The sequence below is a fragment of the Macrotis lagotis genome, chromosome 2, assembly GCF_037893015.1.
Source record: "Macrotis lagotis isolate mMagLag1 chromosome 2, bilby.v1.9.chrom.fasta, whole genome shotgun sequence".
Classification (NCBI taxonomy): Eukaryota; Metazoa; Chordata; class Mammalia; order Peramelemorphia; family Peramelidae; genus Macrotis; species Macrotis lagotis.
Window position 1 is genome coordinate 248047385 of NC_133659.1, and position 21358 is coordinate 248068742.

Consider the following 21358-nt stretch of genomic DNA (forward strand, 5'->3'; position numbering starts at 1 on the left):
ACTGCAGAGTCATTTATTAAGTTTATTTAATATGACAAAATATGAAATGAAGAATATAGTGCCGGGGTATAATAGAGGCCCTGGGTAGGGAAGGGGAAAACATTAAGAACAAGCTTGGAGGTTGGAGAGAAGCTCTCTAAAACAATATAGGAAAGTTACAACTTTCACCTACTTTTTGATTTTTCTTAAGATTGGTCATCTTCCACATAAGTCAAAGTTTCCTACCTGTTCTTTGGAATATCTTACAAAGAAAGACACTGGAAGACACCCAGAAAGAATGGAATAATATAACTTATGAGTTAAAGTTTTGTGGAATGGTACAGGAAATATGGTTAATAATTAAACAATATGAAAAATAGAAGTTAGACCAAGAAAATACAATATTAGCAGTGATTAGGTAATTGAGATTAGGTAAAGTCTCATGTTTATAAAGAGTGTGAGATATTTTCTTCCAAATTTGAGGGATACTGAAAAATAAACTACTGATTGGTCATGGAGATGTTTTAAATCCACTTAGGAGTTTGGTAGAGGTTTACATAAATCAGAGAGTCAGCCTATGATCTATGGTGTCCTCATTGAGGATGGTTAAGTGATTTTGTCCAGGATCACACAACTAGTAAGTGTCTGAGGTTAGATTTGAATTCTGGAAGACAAGGCCTTCTGACTCAAGTTCCAACACTCTATTCACTGTACCATCTATTTGGATCTAAGTATCTGATAATCATCACTATATTTAATATTTTAAAGCATTTTTTCTAAATCTCAAAGATATTCATTGTAAGTGAATAAATAAATAATGTATACATATGTATTTATATTTATATGTGTAGATATAGATAAATATACTTGGAAATGAATGAAAAAAAGAACAAAAGAGAATTAAAATTTAAAAAAATAAAAATTTAAATGAATTTGTATTTCAAACAAATGGGATGTGACAGAAAACTTCAAAAAGCATGAAATACAGCTAGGTGACAAAAGTCCTTATAAAAATCCTACAACCAGTAGATATTCTATAGATCAAAGTCATGAAACACAACACAGTGTTGGTATGACTTCTCATCTAGTGAAAGAAAATACAGTCTAAGAATGGCTACTGAATTTTTTTGTTTTTCTATCCCATTCACATTGTTATTTTGTGCAGTTCTTTCTCAAATCTGTTCTCTCTCTCTCTCTCTCTCTCTCTCTCTCTCTCTCTCTCTCTCTCTCTCTCTCCTCTTGTATACAGATCCATCAAAAGGAAGAGAGGTCAGGAATGAGAAATCGTACAGCAATAACATTATTCATCCTACAGGGACTGACAGATGATCCATACCTGCAGGTTTTGCTTTTTATCTTTCTGTTTCTGACCTACATGCTGAATGTAACTGGAAATTTGACCATCATCACCCTCACCTTGGTGAATCCCCATCTTAAAATCCCCATGTATTTTTTCCTTAGGAACTTTTCCTTCTTAGAATTGTCATTCACAACTGTTTGTATTCCCCGGTTCCCATACAATATGTCAAGTGGGGACTATACAGTAACCTATAATGAATGTGCCACCCAATAATTTTTTGGTATCCTTGGAGCCTCAGAGTCTTTTCTCCTGGCTGCTATGTCTTATGACCACTATGTAGCCACCTGTAAACCTCTGCACTATACAATCATTATGAACAACCGAGTCTGTAACCAGCTCCTGGTCTGTTGTTGGCTATCTGGGTTGATGATCATCCTTTCACCACTTAGCCTGGGTCTTCGACTAGAATTCTGTGATTCTAACATTATTAACCATTTTGTCTGTGATGCATCACCACTTCTGGAGATCACGTGCTCTGATACAGAGTTCATAGAAGGGATGGTTTTAGCCTTTGCTATATTGACACTCATTATTACTTTGGTTTTAGTGATTTTGTCTTATGCCGACATTATCAGGGCTATTCTGAGCTTCCCCTCTGCCCAGCAAAGGAAAAAGGCCTTTTCCACCTGTTCCTCTCACATGATCGTTGTCTCCATGACTTATGGTACCTGCATCTTCATCTATATGAAACCTTCTGCAAAGGAAGGGGTGGCTATGAATAAGGTGGTGTCAGTGCTTGCAACCTCAGTGGCTCCAGTGATGAATCCCTTTATTTATACTCTCAGAAATAAACAAGTGATACAAGCCTTCAGGGATTCATTCAGAAAGTTTGTATTGATCTCAAAGTTATAAAAAGCATTTGAAAATTAGATGCCAAATGAATGTGAACTATGTGTTTTTATATTCTCTTACTAATGATGCTTTACCTGCAGACTAATCTTGTTAAACCCATCACATAGCTTCTTTTTTCTACTATATAGAAACTCTCACTTACCAAGGTTTTCTTCTTCTTAGATCCTTGACAGGATCTTCCTTGACTTTAGTTATTTTATTTACTACTATTATCCCAAAATATTAAACATTTATCAATTATCAACTTTGTGCAAAATTAATTATATTCATATAAGTGACTAGTACAATTTCTCTATAATTTGCCTCCTAATTTTTATCTCAATCCATAAAATTCCCTAAAGAAGATAAAAAGGGCAATGAAATGGCTGTGTAGAGAATCCTGGAATCAATAAGCAAAGTTTAAAAAAAAACTATATTCCTTCTTTTTCTCTTTCATTTTTCAATTTTTATTAGGTTAATTTCTTTTTTAATTTATAGCACAGATATTAATTCACCCCTGAGGAAATGTAGAACAGGCAAATGTTTCAGGGAGAGCCATTAACACATAAAATACTCAAATTGTCCATTAGCTCTTTTCAGAAGGGCATTGAATTTAACATTCTTTTGCATTCCAAGAATTCCTTCCAAAACTTACAGGGTCACTCTCAAGCTTAGACCTTTTTTTTGAGTTCTTGCAAGGTAATAGGGTTAAATGACTTGCCCAAAGTCACACAGCTAAGTAAGTATTAAGTGTCAGACTGGATTTGAAATCAGTTCCTCCTGACCCCAGGGCCAGTGCTCTATCCACTGTGCAATGTAGCTGCCCCTGGTTTAGATTTATTTTTCACCACTCATCCCCCAAAAGGTAAATATGCCCCAGAGCAGGCTTTCTTTTTCATTAAAGCAAAGTATTTTTATTAATCAGTTGAGTTGCTGCTCAGGAGCTATGTCCTTGTTCCAAGAAGCATTTACTCTTGCAGTATTCAACTTCTTTCTCAATTTAGGAACTCTCAAATTTGGAATTATCCATAAGTTAGTTTTCAAAACTAGTAATTACTAAAATCTTCCACTCATTTGAAGGCTAAATTCTGAGATCTTCTTGCCCAGGAAATTTATTGCCCAATCCTCCATCCTGAATCTTAAGATTCATGGCCATTTTTCACCTTACCTTCTTACATCAAATGAGCAGACACCTTTGCCTTGCACATTTAGCAATGTCCTAGTTCTTTCCATCAGTTGGGCTCATCTCCTGCCAATCTGCTAATAAACACACAATAAACACTTATTCCTGCCCAAATGCTGCCATTTCTGAATGCTAGTGGAAGAGATTATGAACCTATATGCATCTCTTAAGCTTCCAAAACACAGCTCAACATTGGTCTGTTTTCTGAACAGGACATGGTAGAAACGTAGTGTAACAATAAGAATGCTGGGCCCAGAGGGTCTGGGATACTCATCTTCTTTTCAAAATGGAGCCACTTTGAACTCAGAACCCTGGAACATGTGACCAATTTAAATACTGGGGTTAGTCTGCTCTTTAAAGACAGGAATCAGACTCTTTTTTTCATAATCTTTTGTTCTTTATAGTTCCAATCCCAAACTCTACAAAGAATAACGTAAAGCTTAGTTCAGGTACATGTTTGGGATCTTAGAAATTGAGCTAAAAGAAAAGTATTCAAGAGACAATGTTTTTGTTGTTATTCCTCCATTTTTAAAAGAGGACTATACAGTGTTGTTTTAACTAATGAGTGAACTGAATTTAAGTGAGTCAGAGTTGCCCTCTTCCAGAGTCACTGAAGTCCAGTGTCAAGGCAAAAGTCATGATAACTGGTGATGATTTGAGATAAAGAAGATGATCTTGGAATCTATGATGTCTGACAGAGCTGTACACTTCACAGTGTGCAGCTGCCTTAATGGACATTGGAGCAAATTGTTCTCATCCTCTTCCACAGAGGATAACTTCAAATTCTTGGGGTGGACACTTCCCTTTCTCATAAAAAGCTTTGAGGTCCATTGGTTACTTTCAATATTTTTAGCCTATTTAGATAGGTTGAAAGGGTGTGGAAATGTGATTGTTATCCACAATCTTCCATAGAACTTACACTGAGAAACTACCAAGTCCATGAATTAATCAATCAGCAAACTCTTATAAAATACTGCCTGTGTAACAAACACTGTGATATCATATGGATGCATTTAGATTAAAAAAAACCCACAAACATTCCTTGTATACCAGTGAATCTGTGATGTAACATGTAGTGATACCATATATTATCCCTTTTCATTGCTACATGACTGGCTACTCCTTTTGCAATTTTACATTTCCTCAGTGATAGATAGACCTAATGTTACTTTTTACCAGTAATGTCACATTGTAAATGCCAATAATAATAACAGAAAATTATCACACTTTAAACAATGTAGAACATATATAGATTTTTATTTCCTCTGCACTAAAGAAATGTATAATACTGAAGATCTAAAGTATTTCTTGACAAAAGAACAGATACAATTTTAAACTGTCATTTTACTTATCTAGAAAGCTGATACTCAAAATATTAAACTGTGAAACATTTTATAGAATGACTGAATTGAAATTTCAAGTTCACTTACACAGTACTATGTCCAAAATATTCTGTCTGGTTCTTTTCTTTCCAAAAATTAGGTTAAGTATTAAGGCTTATCCTCTTGCTGATAATCAGAAGCAGTTAGATAATTTACTGGATAGTTTAGAATTAGACTCAGGGAACTCTGAGTTAAAATCCTAAAATATTCACAATGTGATCATGGGCAATTCACTTAGCATCTGTTTGTCTCAGTTGTCCCACTAGTGAAATAATGATAATAAAGGGCTTATTGTGAAGACTAAATAAAATAATAATTTTTAAAACATTAAACACAATGCCTGCCCCAAAGTAGGAATTATTTAAATGCTTATTTTTCTTCCTTTTTCCCTTTCTCCTTTACAGAGAAATGCAGAAATAGTATCTAGGAAAAGAATGTGGTCAATAATTTCAAATTCTGGACAGCGAGAAAGAAGAATGCTAAGAAGAAGCCATATATTTGGAAGGGAAGTTTGGTAGTGCAGTGGATAGAAGACTAGACTTAGAATCAGGAAAACACATCTTCATGAATTCAACTCTATCCCCATAGGTCTTTTGTGCCTCTTAATGTAGTGAGATTTAACCTATTCAGTCCCCTCCCCTCTCCTGTCTCCTCCCTGTCCCTCTTTTTAAGAAGGAGGAGTTTTTAAATCATTCTGAGTCATAGAAAATTCTGAGTATCTATCACTTCTAACTAAATATATTCTATCTAATAAAGTTACAGTTCTTGAGAGTTATTAGAGTCTTTCTCCCAAGTAGGGTTATAGCCCATTTCATCCCATTAGATAGCAGTCTCATGGATAAATCATGAGTGTCCCTCACTTCTGGCTAAGATATATTCTCTCTGTTAGAGTTACAATTTTCAGGTGGCTAGGTAGCATAATGGATAAAGCACCGGCCCTAGAGTCAGGAGTATCTGGCTTCAAATCTGGACTCAAACACTTAATAATTACCTAGCTGTGTGGCCTTGGGCAAGCCACGTAACCCCGTTTGCCTTACAAAAACCTAAATAAAAACAGTTACAATTCTCAGGACTTATGAGAATGTTTTTCCCATGCTGGGATATAGCCAGTTTCATCTTATTGAATAGCAGTTTTTTCCTTTACCCCTTTTTTTACCTTTTTATGTATTTATTGAATCTCCTGTTTGATGCCCAAATTTTCTATTTAGCTCTGGTCTTTTTATCAGGAATTTTTGGAATTCTTCCATTTTGTTGAATGTCCATCTTTCCCCTTGAAAAAGAAGGTTCAGGAGGGTGGAGCCAAGGTGGCCACAAGAAGGGATCCAGTCTTAGGAGCTCTCTGATAAAATTCATCAGCTAAAGACTCTAACTAAACTTTCGAGAGACAGAACCCACAAAGGGACCCAGTGAGGTAGTTCTCCTACTCAAGGTAACCTGGGAAAAGAGCAGAAAGGCTCTGCTCCCTGGGGTCAGAGGGGTGGCCCGCCAGAGGGGTGGCCCACCAGAGCCAAAGAACCTCAGCCTACAGGAGGCAGCCCCAGGGCGCTGCGAGTCTGAGCTCACAGCAGCAGGGGAGTCTCCTGAGCTGTACCCGGAGGAGCACCGGTCACAAAGTGGGGAGAACAGCGGGGGACCTCTGCCAGAGCAAGCACCTGGAGCCCAGCCCTCAGGGCACACAGCAAGCAGCATGGTCTTTCCCCAGCCCTGATTCAGGAACAGAAGCAGGCAGAGCTGGTAAGCAGGAGCCCCCAGGGCATGAGCCCATTGAGGTGAGGGAGGGGAGTGAAGAGAGACTGCAGAGCTCTGTCCCCTGCCTCTGGAACAGGACTCTGGGGCTCTGATGACATTCAGATCCTGATAGCAGTCTAGGCCCCCCCATAGAACAGCAGGGTCCCCCCCACCTCAGCCCCGTGGCAGAGGGAGGTGCTTATGGTCATTCACAGACCAGGAGGGAGGACAGAGCCTCACACACTGAGACCCTTGTGGGAGTGTCCCAAAAGCTCCAGAAACACCCCAAACCAGGCCGAGTCTGGGAAAATGAGCAAGCAGAGAAACAAAAAGAAGACTATTGAGAAATATTTTGCAAATGAGCCCAAGAAAGACCAAAATACACAGTCTGAAGATGAGGAAGCACAAGCTCCTGCATCTAAAGACTCCAAGAAAAACAGAAATTGGGCTCAGGCTATGACAGAGCTCAAAAAAGACTTTGAAAATCAAATGAGGGAGTTGGAAGAAAAACTGGGAAAAGAAAGGAGAGAGATGCAGGAAAAACATGAAAATGAAGTCAGCAGCTTAGTCAAGGAAATCCAAAAAAAAATGCTGAAGAAAATAGCCTGCTAAAAACCAGCTTAGATCAAATGGATAAAACAGTTCAAAAAGTTATTGAGGAGTAGAATGCTTTAAAAAGCAAAATTGGCCAGATGGAAAAAGAGATAAGAAAACTCTCTGAGGAGAACAAATCCTTCAGACAAAGAATAGAATTCAGGGAGATTGATGAATTTACCAGAAGTCAGGAATCAATACTTCAAAACCAAAAAAATGAAAAATTCAAAGAAAATGTGAAATATCTCATTGAAAAAACAACTGATATGGAAAACAGACTTAGGAAAGATAATTTAAAAATTATTGGAATACCTAAAAGTCATGATCAGGAAAAGAGCCTTGACATCATTTTCAAAGAATTACTACAGGAAAATTGCCCTGATATTCTAGAAGCAGAGGGCAAAATAGAAATGGATAGAATCCGCTGATCCCCCAGAGAAAAAGATCCCAAAAAACCAACCCCTAGTAATATTATAGCCAAGTTCCAGAATGCCCAAGTCAAAGAGAAAATATTACAAGCAGCCAGAAGGACACAGTTCAAATATCGTGGAGTTGCAGTCAGGATCACACAGGACTTAGCAGCAGCTACATTGGAAGCTCAAAAGAGCTTAGAATGCAGCCAAGAATGAACTACCCAGCAAGGCTGAATGTCCTCTTCCAGGGGGAAAAAGATGGACTTTCAATGGACCAGGGGAATTTCAAATGTTCCTTTTGGAATGGCCAGAGCTGAACAGAAGGTTTGATCTTCAGATACAGGACTCAGGTGAAACATGGAGACTGGAGGAGAGGGGGGGAAATATGAGGGACTTAATGAGGATGAACTGCATGTATTCCTGCATGGAAAAATGACAATGATAATACTCATATGAACCTTCTCAGTTAATAGAGCAGGTAGAGACAGCTTTTATAGTTGAAGCACAGGAGAAAGCTGAATTCGAAGATAAAATATGGTGTAAAAATGGAGTCAATAGAAAAAAAGGGAAATGGAATGGGAGAAAGAAAAAGGAGAGGGGGAATAGTCCAAGATATTTCACATAAGATTTTTTTTTTATTACAATAAGCTATTGCAATGATATGGAAAGGGGGAGGCAAGGGGGAATGAGGGAACCTTTGCTCTCATCAGAGATGGCTAGGAGAGGAAACAGCAAATATACTCAATGGGGTATAGACATCTGGAGTAAGAAGGAGGGGGAGGAGGGGGAAGGGGTGGGGATGTGAATAAGGAGGAGAAGCTGGACCATGAGGGGAGAGTGGCCAGATATAACACATTTTCTTTCTTACTTCTTGCAAGGGGCTGGGATTGGAAGGCCTGCCCAGGACCACAGGGCCAGGTGGATTCTGGGCCTAAGGGGTGGTATGGGGGCTCAGGGCTTCTTGGCCCCAGGACCAGGGATCTGTCTGCTGTGCCACTCAGCGACCCTACAGCAGAGTCAGAGTGAAAGGAGAGAGAAAATAGAGTACATGGTAGTAGAGAAATAAGAAAGGAGGGAGTTGCAATCAGCAATGGCAACGGTGGAAAAATATGGAAATAACTTTTGTGATGGACTTATCATAAAGAATGAAATCTACCCATGACAGAGTTGTTGGTGTTGGAACAAAGACTCATGCACATTTTTTGTTTTTATTATTTGGGGGAGGGTGCAGGGCAAGTGGGGCTGGATGGCCTGCCTGGGGCCACATAGTGGCATGATCTTTGCATGTCTGGGGCCAGATTTGTACCCAGGTGCTCCTGGCTCAAGGGCCAATGCTCTGTCTGCCACCCAGACACCCCTACTATTATTACTATTTTATTTTATTTTGGGTCTTTTTTTTCTTTCTTTTTTTTGGTTTTTGCAGGGTAGTGTGGATCAGGTGGCTTGCATGTCACACGGCTGGGTGATTGTTGGGTTTACAGGGCTGGATATGGGCTCGGGTGCTTGTGGCTCCAGGGCTGGTGCTTCATCCATTGCACCACCTGGCCATACCTACAATTATTACTATTATTTTTTTTATTTTAATTTTTTTCTCTCCCCTTTACTTTTTTCACCCAAACAAGTCTATCTATATTCATGGGGAAGGAGGGGTATTTTGTTTACTTGTAAACAAGAATATTTTATTAATGTAAAAAAAACATTTGTACAAAATGAGAATAAAAAATAAATTTAAAAGGAAAAAAAAAAGAAAAAGAAAAAGAAGGTTCAGCTTTGTGGGACAGTGGATTCTTGGCAGCATTCCAAGTTTCCTTGCTCTTCAGAATATCTCATTCCAGGCCCTTCAATCCCTTAATGCTGATGCAGCCAGGTCCAGTGTAATCCTTACTGTGGCTCCTTTGTATTTAAATTGTTTCTTTCTGACTGCTTGCAGGATTTTCTCTTTTATCTGATAGTTCTGGAATTTGACTACAACATTCCTTGGTGTTTTCATTTTAGGATCTCTTTTCAGAGGGGATCGATGTATTCTTTCAATAACTATTTTGCCCTCTGGTCCCATGATATCAGGGCAATTTTCTATCAGTAGATCCTGTAATATTAAGTAATATTAAGTCCAGGCTTTTTTCTCTTCAACATTTTCAGGAAGACCATTAATTCTAAGATTGCCCCTCCTCATTCTATTTTCGAGGTCAGTGGTTTTGCTGATGAGATATTTTACATTTTTTTCTACCAATATTTTTTTACTTTTCTTTAACAGATTCCTGCTGTTTCATGAAGTCATTAGTTTCCATACCTTTCTCTTTTTTAGGGAAGAGTTTTCTTCATTTACCTTTTGCAACTCCTTTTCCAATTGGTCAATTCTATTTTTGAAAGAGCTTTCTATTTGACCAATTGAGGTTTTGAGAGAATTATTTTCTTTTTGCATTTCCCCAGTTGAGGATCTGAGAGAATTAGTCTCATTTTGTGTTTGTCCAATTGCATTTTCTAATGATTTGTTTTCTTGTTGCAAGGTGTCAATCTTCTCTTGGGTTTCTTTTCCCAAATTTTCCAATTGATTTTTAAACTCCTTCTTTATTTCTTCAAGGAAGTCTTTCTGTGGTGAAGACCACATCATATCTCCTCAGTGGTTCTAGGTCTCTCTGAGTTATGGTCTTTTCCTTCCAAGAATTTTTCTATGGATCCACTTTTCCACTGACCTTTCTTCATTTTGCTAAGACCTTGAGTTGGGGCAGGGCTGGTTCACAGAGGTTTGGTGTTGGGAACCCTAGAGGCTTTATTCACTGAGTGTTATTTCTCCAGATGACCAGTAGGAGGTGCTGGTTTCTTTCTCTACAGTGCCTGTGACCTTGATTGAGGTCTTCTCCCTTACCCTGGAGGGAGTGATTCCTCACTCTGCTACATACTTTTGTCTTCAATCAATGGTGGGCTATACCTTAGGATGAGGTCATCACTCTCCCTATTGTCATCTGGGCTGGTTCTTCTGCTCACACACCTATGCCTGGGGTAGAAGGTCTGTAATTGTGTTTGTGGAGTTCCTTGGGACCAAAGAAGCCCAGGTATGATGCCCGCAGCTCTCTGGCACCATAACTCTCCCCACTCCCAGCCCTGTCAGCAAGCTCTAGATGGTTCATGCCAACACCAATGCCTCTGCTCCCTAGTTGACCCAAGCCACATGATTGACCAGGCTCTACCCCCACTGCTGAACAAGAAGGTCTGGTTCTCAGGCCCTCAGGCTCCTGGGCTCTCTGTGCCGGGACTAACCCACGACTGCAGAAGAGAAATCCTGAGGTAGATGTTCATTCTCCTGGGTTTTCTTTCTGGGTTTTGTTGATTGGATTTCTGTTAAGAGGTTTGTTTCATATCATATATGGGGAAAGATCAGAAGACTTTAGAACTGTGCTTGACTTCTCTCTGCCATCTTGGCCAGAAGTATTCCTCCATTTTCTTACTGAGTAAGAATGATTATAATGAATATCCTTGATTTTATTGGAAAAGCTTTTGGCTAATCTCTATACAGATAAGGCTTGCTCTTAATTTTAGCTAGATATTACTTATTACTTTAAGAAGTTTCCATTTGGGGTGGCTGGGTGGCGTAGTGGATAAAGCACCAGCCCTGGAGTCAGGAGTACCTGGGTTCAATTCTGGGCTCAGACACTTAGTAATTAACTAGCTGTGTAGCCTTGGGCAAGCCATTTAATCCCATTTGCCTTGCAAAATCCTAAAAAAAAAGTTTCCATTTATTCCTATCCATTTTGTTTAAAGCAACTACATATGTCAAAAGCTTATTCTGCACCTCTTGAAATCATTATGTGATTTTTTGTTGATGAATTATAATAATAGTTTTTCTAATCATGATTTAACCCAGAATTCCTAGTATTTGTCTAGCCTACTCATAATGTATGATCTTTGTGTTATATTGTTGTGGTCTTATTTATTTAAAATTTTTGCATCAATATTCATTAGGGAAATCAATTTTTCTCTGAATTATTACTCTCTAATCAATACTCAATACCATATTTGTGCTATAGAAGGAATTTGAGAGGACTCCATCTTCATTTATGTTATCTAACAATTTATGTTCTAAAGGAATTAATGGTTCTTAAAATGTTTGGTAGGATTCACTTACAAATTCATCTCTTTATAGTTCTTCTCACCTCTCTTTCCTCCTCTTTCTACTTTGGGAGTTCTTTTATGACTTATTCATTTATTTTCTGATGGGTTTTTTCCTCTGTTCTGTTACTTTGGTAATTTTATGTTTTTTGTAAATATTCATGCATTTTATTTAGATTGTCAGATCTATAATACAGTTGCTTAAAATAATTTCTAATTATTGGTTTTATTTTTGTTCTCTTTGATTGTGAAATCATCTTTTCCATTTTTTTACTAATAATTTTGATTTCTATTTCTTTATTAAGTAATTAGACATCTATTTTATTGCTTATTTTCCTCCCCCAAAACAAATCCTAGTTTCATTTCTTAAATTAACTTTTTAAAAAATTTCAATTTGATTAATCTTTGATTTCACAATTTCTGTTTTGTTATTTGATTGTGTGTGTGTGTGTGTGTGTGTGTGTGTGTGTGTGTGTGTGTGTTGGGTGGGGGGTTGTTTCTTTCTTTTTTCTTTTGTTTTTTTCCTAGCTGATGAGTAATAGATTCTTTCATCCCTCACTTTTTTCATACACTATATAACTTATTATTATTTAAGGTATGTCTCTTATATACAATATAATGTTAGATTCTGGTTTCTGTTACATTCTTCTATCTTCTCTTGTTTTATGGATTAGTTTATTCCATTAACATTAACATACTTCTCTTCCTCCTCCTCTTTTAAGTGTGTGTTTTGCTTCTGACAAATTTCTATCCTTAATCTACCTTCCATTTTATTCACTCCCTTTTCTCTTAACCCCTTTCCTTTCTACTTTTCCCATTAGGTAAGATGTATTTCTATACTCTACCTTGTGAATGTGTATACTTCCTTGTGTTAATCAATTCAAGATGTGAATGAGGATCCCTGGACCACCCCAGTGCCCTTTTGTTGTTGTATAAACTCATTTTGTACACTCTATTTATGTCAGATAATTGTCCTCATTCTTCCTCTCCCCTATTACTTTTTCCCACCCATTCCATTCTACTTTTGAGATCATCCCGAACCAATAAGAATTACACTTAGGTCCCCTTTCTATTTAGAATGCTTCCAAGTCCCCTGGTGAGGATAAAATACTTAGGGCCTACATTTTCATCTTGAATTCTTACTTTAAAAATTCTAGAAATTCTTTGTGGACTTGTCTCTAAGCTGCATTTGTCTTTGAGGCCTTGATTATATATGTTGAATTTTTCTCTTCTGTATTTGTACTTTGAGTTTACTTTTTTCTCTAATGATTGAATTTACTTTTTGTTTGCTCATTCCCTTCCTTCACTTTGGATTTTATGTTAGTTTACTTAGCTCTACATATTGGGGTATGGAGGGAAAATATCTGTCCTGAACTTCTAATCTCTTATATCCTTCTGCAATTTCCCATTTCCAGCTAGAGGCTAGTAAACTTTCTGTACTTCCAACATGATATGAGGGGAGCTTTGTTTAGTGTCCTCCCTCACTGAACTCTGCAAATTTCTGACTCAAGTCTTTGGCAATCAGTTTCCTGTTAAGGTCAGAGGGATTGAACTATCCTTTGGTCTGGCACCCTGTGATTTGATCCAGGGATAAGAATCACCCACCCTTCTCCTGAAGCCCATGCAGAGTCATAGTTAGGATTGATGCTTTTAGATAATTTTTCTCTGTATCTTGCCAAATGTGTGATAGTTGACAGCTACTGGATAGCATTCTGTTCCTGCCCCCATTTTTTGCACATTCACACTGGGATCTCTTTCCTGTGCCTTGTCTCAGACCTTCATCATTACCTGGTTGGTAGTGTAAATTTAAAAATCTAGGGTTTAAAATAAAATGACAGAAAACATAGACTTGAACTTTTGCTCTCTACGATTTACTGTAAACCTATAGATGGAGATTATTATGACAATAGCCACATTGTACTAAGAGAAAGGGAGTATTTGTCCATAGGCAAAGAATGAGAGAAATCACTAACCTTCTTGGAGAACTTTCCATTAGATTATTATTAAGTTTAACCATTGTTGTCAAAGAATATCATCTTTATACAGTGCTATCTGATGAATTGCTATCTTTTCCTGGATTTGAATTATAATGAGGGTAGGACAAGTTTCTGGCTTTTCAAACAATTTGTTTTCCTGAGTTTTTAATTAACAGAAGGGAGATAACATTCCCTTTCTTACAATAGGAAGAAATCAGATATTTTACTAGAAATATCATTTGAAATACTTATTAAAATTTCTCACTCAAATGCTTTCTACTGCCAGTGCTGCTACCAGAGAAATTTCAATCCTGTTATCTTGGCCAAATCTCACTTCTTAAGAGGTGACTTCTCTGTTGTTTCCCTGAACCACCCTGGTTTGGAAAGATGTCTCATTCTTAGGTCTCTTTGCCTTTCCCAATCAGAATTCAGTGTGGTGCATTGTCTAGACTTTAGATCTTTTTTGAAGAGCTGTGAGGGGTGAGTAAGGTCCCAAAACATCTCATTCTTCTCACCTTGGCTCTACCTATCTTTAGTATGTTTTGAGATCTGCTACTACTAGACCTTTCTTTTCCATTTCCATTAATTCCTTCCTTTTGGGTGATTTGTTTGTTGTATTCATAAATTTTTTTCATCACCTGTTTATATATTTTAAATGTTTTTCTTTATCTCTTTAAATCACAGATTAAAATATTTTGTTTTCTTATCTAATCTGCCACTTTTTATAATTTTATAGGATTGCTTAATCCATTCACATTTGAAGTTATGTAATTAAAGTTTATTTTTTTTCATTTGTCTCTAATACTGGATTTTTTTCAAGTTATGATTTTCCCCATCTTCTGCTGTAAAATACAGTACTATGTCTCTTCGGTGACTTTAGTTCAATCTTTTCTAAGATGACTTTTATACTGACTTTCTTACCCTTCCCTCTTTCCTCCTTCCCATTTATTGCCCCTTTGAAGTTTTTCTTATTTTCCTTTGTCTTTCCTTTTTATCTGGTTATTTAATTCTTTCCCTTTTGTTTGTCAAGGAGGTTTCTTTTCCTCCTCTTTTCTTGGTACTGTTAATTACTTCTTAAAATTTATTTTTTTGCACCCCTTTCCTTGGTTTCTCTTGTTCTTTTCTTTATCCATCCTGTTTTTCTGTCTGCTCTAGACCTTCATTCACTGGTTTATGACCCCTATGACTATCTAGTCTCTCTTCTTAGCATTTGTATGAAACAATGATGTCTAAGTATCTATTCTGTGCTTTCCCCTCTAGAAAATTTCTACCACTTCCTTGAGGAGTTTGCCCTGGGTTATTCCTTTTTTTTCATTTCACATCACTCCCAGAAAAATACTAATTCCTATAGATGGTAGAATGGATTTTACCTGATAGGGAAACCTTTGCCCCCAACATATGCATATATACCTCCCTGGTAATGTAGTCCACTTTTCCCCTGATTACCTGTTTTTTTTTTTTAATATGCCTTAAAAATTCCCCAGTTGCCTGCGTGCCAGTTTTTCCTTGGAGTTCTTACTTGCCTCCTCCTGATATATGACAAATGATCTTTTCAAGTCTGAAATCTCCCAGAAAGGCCAGTATGAGATTCCCATTTCTTATCAAAGATCATCTCAGGGGCAACTAGGTGGTACAGTGGATAGAGCACCAGCCCTGGGGTCAGGAGTACCTGAGTTCAAATCAGACTCAGACACTTAATAATTACCTAGCTGTGTGGAATTGGGCAAGCCACTTAACCCCATTTGCCTTGCAAAAACCTAAAATGAAAAAAAAAAGATCATCTCAGGAAAAGTGTGATGGGCTTCTATGTTATTTTTAAATTCCCAGGCTTGCCTTCACCAAGTTTTAGAACATTTTCCTTTTCTTTTTTCAGAATTTATTCATAGATACCTGAACTCATTTACTATATCTAGAAGCCACATTTCTTCTTTTGTTAATGTTTTCCCTGTTGATTTATCTGCTTATATTTGAGGGTTTTGAGTCTTCCTCTGCCTGAAATTTTTGATGATTTTACTTTTTCCTTATTTTCCTCTGTTACTCATTTTCTGACTCTCTGTCATCTGATGGTAGTTTCCCTTGAGATTGGATCTCAGAGTAATTCAGGTTCTTAACACACAGGTCAATTCATGGTTCACCAGCCTAGATCTCTGTCCCAAATGCCTTTTTTGGGAGGGGATGGTTAGAATTGGATAAAATGTTGGATGCTTTCTCTCAAGGTTACTGCAGAGTCCTACAATCTTTCCTTCCACATTTTATCTTGTCCCATTGCTTCTGTTCCTTAGTTATCTGTCCTGGCAGTTGAAATCATTGCTGTGCTGAGGTCAATGAAGCTAGGAGTTATTTAGATTCTTAGGATTTGGTACTGGCATATTGGATTGAGCTCTGTTTCAAGCCTTAAGACATTTCCTGCCACATACTCTCCATTCTTTCCTAATCCTGAAGAAATCTATTACAGACTTAGCACTGGTCACAGAAGACCCAGCACCTTCTGTACTGGAAAGAAGAGAGTGAGGTTGAGTTTTGTAGCAAGTTTGGGTCATTATATATGTATGAATAAGCCCAAAACTATAGTCTTCATAGGACTGAAGTGATGGAAAGAATTATGATTGTAGTAGTAACAAAAATCTGTTAAATGGGTGAAGGTTCCCTGTTCTTGAGGTCCTGCCTCCCCTGGATACTGTTGTTTGTATCTTGTCCCTATTTTCCCTTTCACTTGACTTTGGCCTGGGATGTTGCTGAAAAGCAGGAAATGAATGTTGAACTGGGGGATTGAGCACCTTGAGACATGCAGGACCAGTACATTAATGCCACTGGAAGCTACCTGGTCCAAGGTGTAAGACCACCCTTTGTCCAACCTACCAAAGAGGGGCATTTAACAGGAAGTGATGCCCCTTTGAGCTCTCTTGCTTCTTCCAGTCTCCCATCCAGAAGGATGGGGCTTTCTCTGGTTCTTCCTTAATCCATGTGGCACACCATGGGCCTCATCATATGTCCTGGTTAAGCCAAGTCTCATGGCTGCCAGCACTTTTTTTCTTTTTTTCCTCTCTCCCTCTCTTTATTTACTTTCATTCTCTCTCTCTCTCTCTCTCTCTCTCTCTCTCTCTCTCTCTCTCTCTCTCTCTCTCAGATTTCTGCTGAGCCTGGCAACTGGCCTGCCAGGATTAATTAACAATCCATATGGCTTTTCTTTAATCTTTTTTTAACTTCTCTATCATTTTTTGTGTGTTGTAACTTCTTTTGTTAAATCTCTATTTTCTTTTTATACCTGCATTCCTGAGTCAGGTAGGTGATTCTTTACAGTGGAATATGGAACTCACCACAACAGAAGGCTGAAGCTTAGTGAAAGATAAGTGAAAAGTGAAGGGTACCTCTTAGTGAAAATTAGGGATATCAGAGAGAGAGAGAGAGGTAGATAGACAGGGATAGATGAGAAAGAGCAAAAGAAAGAGTCCTTGTCCTTGCAAGTTTTTGTCTATATATATATATATATATATATATATATATATATATATATATTGCTTTATTATTTTTTTTATCAGACTCTGAGCTGAGGAAAAGGCAGGACATAAGCAAAAGAGTTACACAGTGTAGAGAGCAGAAAGTCACCACTGTAGCTTCATTGGCATGGCCAACTCCTCTCCTAGCAGCCTAGCACAAAGGGGTGGGATGCATTGTTGTCCGGAGTTATAGAGATTTTGTATTCCCAAATTATTCCTTCCATATTGCAGGGGTTAGGGGCATAGTGCCCTGAAGATCTGGAAAATTCATGTAAATATTTTGCCCTCCTTTCACACCAAAGAAGAAATCTTAAATTTTCCTTTTTTATTATGGGATCTTTATAGTAACTTTTTGTAAAATTTGGGATAAGTATTTTGTCATAGACTCAATGGCATCTATGGCTTCCATAAAACTTCCCCAAAATTCCCATTTAATTTCTTATACTAACTTGCAATATATCAGAACCATAACAGAGAAGGTAGCAATGTGGAAAGGATAACTGTAAATAATATTTATCAGCTTTGACAGGCTCAATATATCATGATGATAATGCATTTGATGTGGAAGGCATTCATATATATGTACAACACTGATGTGCTTAATTTTCTTTTTTTCTTTCTTTCTTGTTTTTGTCATTTTCTTTAACTTTCTTTTTTGTTCCTTGTTCCACCTCCCCCTCTTTCTCTCCTTCCTTCCCTCCTTCCCTCCTTCTTTCCTCTCCCCTCTTTCTTTTTCTTCCTTCCCTCCATCTCCTTTTTATTCTTTATTTCCTTATTTCCTTCTTTCATCCTCTGCCCAGCCATCTCCTCTCTTTCATCTTCCCTTGTGGTAGTTATTGAGTAAATTCTTTTCCTGGTTTTGCTTCACTCTTAGATCTTCCTGTTTGTTGAATTATTCACGGGTTAACTATTCCCTAAAAAAATGGTTATCTACTTTGTTTCCAATTCTTTGCTACCACAAAAAGTGCTACTATAAATGTTGAGATGCATGTAAAACTTTTTTTTCTTTCTTTCACTTCCTTGGAGTTATTTGCCTGACAGTAGAATTTTAGTTCATTTTTAAATATTAATATCCCACCCATTAATTGTTTTAGGTTTTTGCAAGGCATCAGGGTTAAGTGACTTGCCCAAGGTCACACAACTAGGTAATTATTAAATATCTGAGATTGGATTTGAACCCAGGTCCTCCTGATTCCAGGGTCAGTGCTCTATCCACTGCACCAACTAGCCACCCCTAATTTTTTTAAAAACTATGAAATTGACAAGCACGAACAGTTTCATATTGCAAAGAACAAAAAAAGAGGATTTCTATTATGCATAGTTTGTTTTTAAAGTAGACAGTAAATGTGTACATTATATTGCACTGCAATGCTTGACAGATCCTGACTAGCCACTGCATTGATTTGAGTTCATAAGATAGTCAAAGGGATTATTTTTCTTTTATGGTTTATTTTTTATTATTGCAACAATCTTATAAAAGTAAACATAAAACCCCCTCCCTGCCAAAAAAGTGTATTTCCATATGTGTTCAGATTCCATCGACTTTGTCTCTGAGATGAGTTGCCTTTATCAGAAGTCCACCAGAGAAGTTGCTTCAATATCTTTTCCTACAGTCATTATTACTAACTGTATTTCACTCCACTCTATTCTGCCCCATTCTCATTGATTCTATTCTGTCTGTCCTTTTATCTTGGCGCTGTCCAAAAGTGTGTTGTATCTGAGTACCTTCTCCCACAATCTTCCCTTTCTTATATCACCTATTTCCCCCTTCTCTCTCCCCATTGACCCTTATCCCATCCCTTTCTTCTCATTTTTCTTTCTCATTCTTCTATACCCTATTAAGTGTGTATGTTATTTCCTGTCTGAGACACTTCTGATGAGAATGAAGGATTACTCATTCCTCCTTGCCTTCCCCCATTCCACTCCTTTGCAAAAGCTTTTTCTTAACTCTTTAATGTGAAATATCTTAGCCCCTTCTTCCTCTCCCTTCCTTCTGGTACTTTCCTTTATTACCCATTGACTCCATCTTATTACTATACTATAACATTATATTCAATTCCCTCCTGTGCCTTGCCTATATATTCTCCATCTAACTGCTCTTATAAATGAGAAGGTTCATATGAGTTATCTGTGTCTATTTCCCATACAGGAATACACTTAGTTCAACATCATTAAACTCCTCATAATTAGTCCTCCTCATTCACTCTATGCTTCACCTGAGTCCTATATTTGGAGATCAAATTTTCTGTTCAGCTCTGGTCATTTCAACAGGAAAGTTTGAAAGTCCCCTGTTTCACTGAATTTCCATCTTTTCCCCTGAAAGAAAATGTTTACTTTTCCTGGGTAGTTGATTCTTGGTTGTAATCCAAACACTTTTGCCTTCCAGAATATCATACTCCAAGCCCTATGGGCCCTTAATGTGGACAGTGACAATCCTGTGTAATCCTTAGTGTAGAGTCATGTAGTTGAATTGTTTGTTTCTATGAGCTTGTAGTATTTTCTCTTTTATTTAGGAGTTTGGGGATTTGGCAGTAATATTCCTTCAAGATTTTCTTTTGGGATCTCTTTCAGGAGGTGATTGGTGATTTCCCTCAATTTCTATTTTTACCCTCTGCTTCTAGGCTCTCAGGGCAATTTTCTTACATTATTTCTTGAAAAATGAAGCCTAGGCTCTTTTCCTGGTCATGACTTTTAGGTAGCCCAGTAATTTTTAAATTATTTCTTCTGGATCTGTTTTCTAGGTCAGTTATTTTTCCAATGAGATATTTCACATTTTATTATAATTTTTTGTTCTTTAGAATTGTTTTATTGTTTCTTGCTTTCTTACAAAGTCATCATCTTCCTTTAACTTCATTCTATATTTCAAGGAGTTATTTTCTTCAGAGAGATTTTTTTATCTCCTTTTTCCACTGGCCAAGTCTGCTTTTTTTTAAGGCATTCTTCTCCTCATTTGCCCTTTGGGTTGTTTTTTCCATTTGACCTAAATTGGGTTTTATTCCCAGTTTTGTAACTAGAATTTTATTTGGTTGTTAGAGAATTTACAGGGATATGTATATCAAACAGGGTCACAGGCCTGGCCAGGAGGGTGGTGTCAGGCATCCGGGGGGAGGGGGGACTATGAATAGCTGATAAAAGTCCACCTGCCAGGAAATGGCACAATATGCCGCAGAGGGAGAGGAGGTGAGCAAGGGGGACAGGGAATGCAGGGAGAGAAGTTTTTGGTGGTGGCAAATCTGACACATTCTCGGAAGGGCATTGACTGGCTTGTCCCTAGCTGATCTTCATGCGCCTAGACAAGGTTTTTGTGAATTAATCTTCAGGAGTACACCAAAGGAACACCATCCTCTAATGGGTCCAGTGTTTTACTGCAAGGCCATGAGGGGTTGATACCAGATCAAAACTCATCTAAATAAAAGGGGTTTTCTTTGAGGTGACTTTTCCAGCTTCCCTGGTCCCCATTGAAGATGCTTCTTCCTTGTTGATCCAGATGCTTCTGGGAATGGGGGAATGGCAGGTGGGGCTGGAATTTATAACCTTACAAGCACTGGATACCAACCCCACCATGGGGGGCAGAAGGAAAGATATTGCACTTGCTAAGATTAAAGAGGATTCCTGCCTCCTGACTCGCCCAAAAGCTGGATGTGTCTGGCATTTTATTTTGTAATCTTGTTACCCATGTAAACTTCCTGGAAGGCTGCAGAAGAGAAGAGGTGCTGGGTCCCCCCTACCGAAGTGAATGGGCCAAGACCATAAGTTGGGGATGAACTTGCATGCATCTGATCAGCTGGGGGAGAGGCACCAAGGAGTGGGCAGGCAGGGGTGGGAGGGGAAGGCAACATCTCAGGAAGAGGAGATGCCACAAGGGGTGGACTCCCAGGTTTCAGGCCATCCTTTCCTGCAAACACTTTACAACCTGAAGAGTGGCCAACAAGGTTGGATGGCCTGACAAAGCCCTCTCTGACTCTGATCAGGACTGGGCATAGGGGCAGAGTGACTACTTAGTGAGAAAACCCTATGGAGACAGCAACCTTCCTGCCTGCTCATGTGGGAAGTCTGGCTGATTTTAAACTGTTTTTTCACTTACCCCCAGTGCACATAATTCCTTGACATATGCTTGGAAAAGGCCTCCCATGGACAGAAAAGGCAAGATTTTTCTGGGTTTCTATAAAGTTCAGTTAATTTAAGGCAAATTTATGTAAAATAGAAAATAGGGGTCTCTATGTACATGTGGGATCAGGAAGGAAGGAGGCTCCTGAATTGGCAAGAGTATTAAAGTGACATTCCAGTTACTGCTGAGTGTCTGACCAG

The 21358-nt window shown here is 38.1% G+C and overlaps 1 pseudogene; it reads left to right on the plus strand.

Annotated features, from left to right (window-relative positions):
* Positions 1-1255: 1255 nt before the first annotated feature.
* LOC141511583 (olfactory receptor 6C2-like) lies at positions 1256-2191 on the plus strand (annotated as a pseudogene).
* Positions 2192-21358: the final 19167 nt, after the last annotated feature.